Source organism: Leucoraja erinacea, chromosome 8 (assembly GCF_028641065.1).
Source record: "Leucoraja erinacea ecotype New England chromosome 8, Leri_hhj_1, whole genome shotgun sequence".
NCBI lineage: Eukaryota > Metazoa > Chordata > Chondrichthyes > Rajiformes > Rajidae > Leucoraja > Leucoraja erinaceus.
Genome location: NC_073384.1, coordinates 21,209,093 through 21,215,092, shown reverse-complemented (window position 1 = coordinate 21,215,092; position 6,000 = coordinate 21,209,093).

Below are 6,000 nucleotides of genomic sequence, written 5' to 3'. Positions count from 1 at the left end.
GAGAAAGATACCAGAGTGCAGAATATAGTTCTCAGCACTTGTAGCATAATGGTTCCAGAGAAAAAAACGTTTGCAATGAGGTAGGTTGGAGAATCGGGACTGAACCCTAGTTTATGATGGGAATTTAAACATATTATTTATGTTTCAACATATTTTTCCCCAAGAATTTTAAACTGGATGGAATGCTTTTGGTGATAAAATCACATGCATTGATTTTTTAATGTATTTTACATTGCTGAAATAAAAAGGTCTAACAGCCAAAATCATATAAAAACTCTTAAAGAAAAACCATTAACTCCAAATGCAGATAAATTGGCTGATAGATTTTTGCAAGGTGTCTGGTCTTCAAGAGAAAATGTTCAGCTATTTAGCTGTGAATGATTGCTTTTTACATTTGTACATTTCACATCACAGTCATCCAAAATTGGTTAATCATTAGTTAATATTGCTCAGAGTAGCTTGCCTGGGCTCTGCTAGAAAATAATAATGAACAATACTAAAGAACATTATTGACTTTAGCTTTGTTATAACCAAGTTTTTCTGTTGAGGAATTTGAACATTGGAGGAGTCAAGAACTAGCATCCTCACAAAGAACTGTGCCAGAAACATAATTTTTTATGGATTATTTTGAATTGAATCTGAGTTTTGAGTCAGTTGTATATTCCTCGATACAAGAAGTAATAATGTTTTACGTGAAAGTGAATATATTGCTTCATATTGTCTACATCAATATATGTCAATATCAGTCAATATTTTTAGCCGGGGACCTCTGGAGAGGAGCTCTGACCGCCGGCCCTGCGGTCTGCGGTGCTTCTTGCTGCAGCACAGCGGGGACTTTATATCTTCGACCGCCGGCCTGCGGCCTATACCAACCTGATGCCGCGGTCTCCGGTGGGGAAGCACTGATTCAGGACTTACCTGGACTTTATCTGGACTTTACCTTGTCTGAACATCTGGATGCCCGCAGCGGCGGCTGCGGAGTGTTGAGATCCCGACCACGGGGGAAAATGGAGGAGGACTGGCCACATTTTGTGCCTTCCGCCATAGCGATGAATGCTGTGGTGGATGTTTGTGTTAAATTTTTATTGTGTTTTTGTGAGTTCTTTTTTCATTGTACCGCTGCTGGCAAATTCATTTCACTTGCACTTAATGTGCATCGAACAATCCTTGTGCAAGGTGTGCTAGGGCCCCATCCCCGACCTCTACATCCAACTCTTGTGTTTCTTAATTCACTCTTAGGTGAAGGTGTCCAGCACGCCATCCAGTTCAAGATTAGGAATGTGGATTAAATGCTGGCCTTGCCTGTAAAGCTAAAATTTGGTGAATGAATGAATGAATAAGATCTATAGTTTTACATTGTGCACGAGACATAGATGGAGCCAGATAGTGGAAGGGGTAATTTCACTGCTCCCCTTCTCTATTTGGATCTATCTGCTCATCTTCCTCCGCTTTTCCTCACTCAACCTCTCACCTCATAGTGCCTTTGTCACCCCTCCAAATCTCCTCTTTACACCAGCTCTCTTCTCTCTCCACTCTGCGTCCTGATATAGGGTTTCATCAACCCGAAACATTGACCATTCCTTTTCCTCCCACGGATGCTGCCCGTTTCCCTGAGTCCCTCTGGCAGACTCTTTGTTGAATCATAGCGTGAGCCTGGAAAACATTTAAGCTCAGAGCAAGAAGGGATGTGAGATTTTCTTCGATAAGTGATATTAATGAGCCAGGCGGTCTGCTATTACAGTTCCACTTCAACATGATCATTATTAATATTGCTAGATTTTTAAGACACATCCTTTAACGAACAGAATTAAAAATCTCCATCTGTTTTTCTGTTATAATTCAGAGTTCTGGATCACTTGTTGAAGCCCCTTCATTACCATATTTGAACATGGCACTAGTTTAGCAGCCCTTAATGCATCAATGCTCCAAGCCCCTTGCAGTCATTTGTAAGAGGTGGTTGATCTGTTTAAAAGTTTGAGTCTATTTGTCTTTATTCCATTGGACTGTAAGTGCTAACCAGGTGTAGGAAGGAATTGCAGATGCTGGTTTACCCCAAAAATAGACACAAAATATGGAGTAACAACGCGGATTAGGCAGCATCTCCGGAGAAAAAGGAATAGGTGACGTTTCAGGTGGAGACCCTTTCAGGTTGAGATCAGTGTGATGAAGGGTCTTGACCTGAAGTGTCACCTATTCCTTTTTTCCAGAGATGCTGCCTGACCTGCAAAATCGAATGGCCAGCTCAAGCCATGGAGAAAATTGATGTAAATTCAGCCAGCATCTAATAACTCAGAGTTGCTCCAGAATTAGGATTTAGAAGATGTTCCATCTGTTTTTTAAATGAATAGTAAATGAAATTGTGATATGTGATACACCCAGATGTTGAGATGATAATGGAAAGAGAACTTGGAGGGATACGAATCAGAAAAATATCATATACTTCTTTAAAGAGGATGCATGATCCATGATGTACAATCCAATCATGGGTGAGTGGTGATACTTTAATAAAGAAAAATAAGTCTTGCATAGCAACATAAAATCATGGCAATGAAAATGCTGTAACAGGAAAAGTTATTGCATTATCTTTGACGACACTATTGATTCCCAGTTGAAAGATGACTGTTTTAGGCATTGAATACAGGAAATCAGTATTATATTTATACCTACAATAAAACGGTAAATTGATTTCGGAATATGGACGTTATAACAATCTATAAAAGCTAAAACAATGCAAAAGGAAAAGGGATCGCAAGTGAAGTCATGCTGAAGCTTTCTACTAGATGAGGCAATGTGATATATCTCCTGCACCCTCATATCTCACTGCTGGAGAACCAAATCTTGATTTTTTTTCCCCCTCCAGTGCATTTGGGAATATTTTTCAGTTATTTTTTTAAAACATGTTCATTCTTACAGAAAATAGATGTTGCTGCAAAGGTAGCATTTATTGTCCATCCCTAATTGCCCTTGAAAAGGTGGTTGTTGGCAGCCTCATTTATGAACATTTATTGTCCATTGTTACTGGCGGGCTATTTTAGAAGATTAATAAGAGTCAATCACTTTGCTGTGGGAATTAAGTCACATACAGTCCAGAAAGGTCTAAGGCAATATATTTCTTTCCCTTAATGAACCAGAGAGGTATTTGCAAGAATCTGATAGCTTCACGATGACCTCTGTTGTCACTGGCTTTTTATTTCAAATGTGCCAGTGTCATACCTCATGGAAATATGATATTTGGACCATTGAGTCTAACATCAATGAAGAAGAACTGATTACACATATATTATACTAATCCCATTATCCCATTCACAATTTACAGTGTCAATGAACCAACCAACCGCCATGTCTTTAGGACGTGGGAAGAAATTGGAGCATCTGGACAAAACCTATGCGGTCACAAGGACAATGTGCAAAGTCCACACACAGAGTACTGGAGGTCAGGATGAATTCAGGGTCATTGAAGCTATGAGGCTGCTGGTCTACCAGCTGTGCCACAATGCCACTGTTGGATAATGACTTGGATTTAAACATCCTGCCTTTTGAACTCTTGCCTCAGGGTGAATAATGCAGGACCTGGATGCTGCTTCAGTAGTTCGACCATCCTTCCACCACATAGAAGCTATTTATGGAACACACACTAGGTAAGCAGGAATAAGGCGTCAATAGTAAAATAAATTGCGATATGGTAGCTGAAGGAATCATGGCATGAAAACTCAATTTCTGTTTTTTTTCCAGGCTTATAAAAGTTGAAAATTATCTTTTCCCGGAGAGAAATAATAAACCAGCCATTTCTTGGTCATTTAACATCACTCTTGCACTCAGTCTGCATTGACTCCCCTCTGCTGGTGTATATCATGATGCCAAGCTCCATGTAATGCTAACACTGGGAGAAATTCAGATTCCGCAACTCACTGGTCACAAACCCAACCAGGCTCACATTATGGCACTTGTTCAGCAACTGCGTGATTTACTGGATTTTCGATCCAGAACTGTTACAGAGATTTGCAGCACAGGTGCAAGCCCTTCGGCCCACTGAGTCCATGCTGATGATCTACCACTCAGCATTGATTCCATTTTATTCCCTTCAACTTCTTCCAAATTCTTCCACTAACCTGCCCTGGATCTCCTGACTGCTACCACCCATCAGGAGATACAGAAGGCCAAAGTCCCCCACGACCAGTTTCAGAAACTTTAAAAAAACTATCAGGTACATGAACTAACTCAAACAATCCTAAACCAACCCCTGCAACTAAACACTACAGACCATCTCTTGCACCTACATGGACTTTTTTCCAATTGTGTTTTGTATTCATGTCATGTTTGTTTTATTTTCACTGTCTTGTAGAATTCTGTGTGATTTATGTATAATTTATTTTGTATATTGTCTGAATCTATGTACCTGTGCTACAGTTATTTGCAAGATTTTCCCATTGTATCTGCACCTCACGTCCTTGTGCATATGACCATGGAATTGATTTGAATTGACTTGATCATGGGATAATAACTTGCCAGACTATAGGGATAAGAGTGGGGGCTAGGATTAATGGGATTTATCTTCTAGGATGACAGAAGGCAATGACAGAATGGCTTCCAGTGATGTTGTAGTTGTATGATTCTGTGATTCCAGTTACATTAACAAAACAGGTCTAACTATGATCAATGGCATGTCAGAAGAAATTAACATATTCAGTAAAAACGGCAACACTATTCATGTATCTGACCTTCCCTTGACAAGACATTATCTTTGGCAGAAGCAAAACAAATGAAAATGCATTTACCTGACCCTAGTTATCACCTGGCCAGGCTCTGGGTGAATTATAAAACCATCAGAATTAGTTTAAGTGGAGAAGTGTACTTTTCCACAGTAATTATCCTTTAAAATGCTTAATTCCAGCTCCTCCTGAAGTTTTGCAGAGTCAAACAGAGACACTGCATGAAAACAGGCCCTACAGCCCAAGTCTGTTGGCCATAATTACCCTTTTTTACATTAATTCTACCCTACCTAACCTGTTTTATTCGCTCCATATTCTCCCGGCCCTCGCCCGACTCCCGGTCCTCGCCCAATCCCCGGCCCTCGCCCGACGCCCGGTCCTCACCCGATCCCTGGCCCTGACCCGACCCGCGGTCCTGGCCCGACTCCCGGTCCTCACCCGATCCCCGGCCCTCGCCCGACGCCCGGTCCTCACCCGATCCCCGGTGCTGACCCGACCCTCGGCCCTGACCCGATCCCCGGTACTCACCCGATCCCCGGAGCCCAACCGTCCCGCGGAGCTGGAGAACGCCAGGTGAGTCCCGGAGCTGGAGAACGACACCCGACCCGTGGAGCTGGAGACCACCACCCGACCCGTGGAGCTAGAGACCACCACCCGACCCGCGGAGCTGGAGACCACCACCCGACCCGTGGAGCTGGAGACCACCACCCGACCCGTGGAGCTGGAGACCACCACCCGACCCCCGGGAGCCGGAGACCACCACCCCGACCCATGGAGCTGGAGACCACCACCCGACCCGTGGAGCTGGAGACCACCACCCGACCCGCGGAGCTGGAGACCACCACCCGACCCGCGGAGCTGGAGACCGCCACCCGACCCGCGGAGCTGGAGACCTGGAGCTGGAGACCACCACCCGACCCGTGGAGCTGGAGACCACCACCCGACCCGTGGAGCTGGAGAACGCCAGGTAAGCCCCGGGGCTGGAGACCATCAGCAGAGCCGCGGGGCTGAAGACCGCCTGCGGAGTAACGCAGACGCGGAGCAACGGAGCGGCAGAACACCAGCGCGCACCAAGCCAGCTCGGCCCACCAGAAGCACCAACAGACGGCGACGGGTACGAAAACACCGCCGGGGACGCAGAGGTGGGTTAAAGGCCAGGTTAGAGCTAGCCCCACACAGGGCAGCGATTCCTAGCCTTTTCCTCGCCAACGTGCGCTCACTGGCAAACAAAATGGATGAACTCCGGCTAAGGATCACCTCCCACAACCGGATCAAGGACTGCAACATCTTG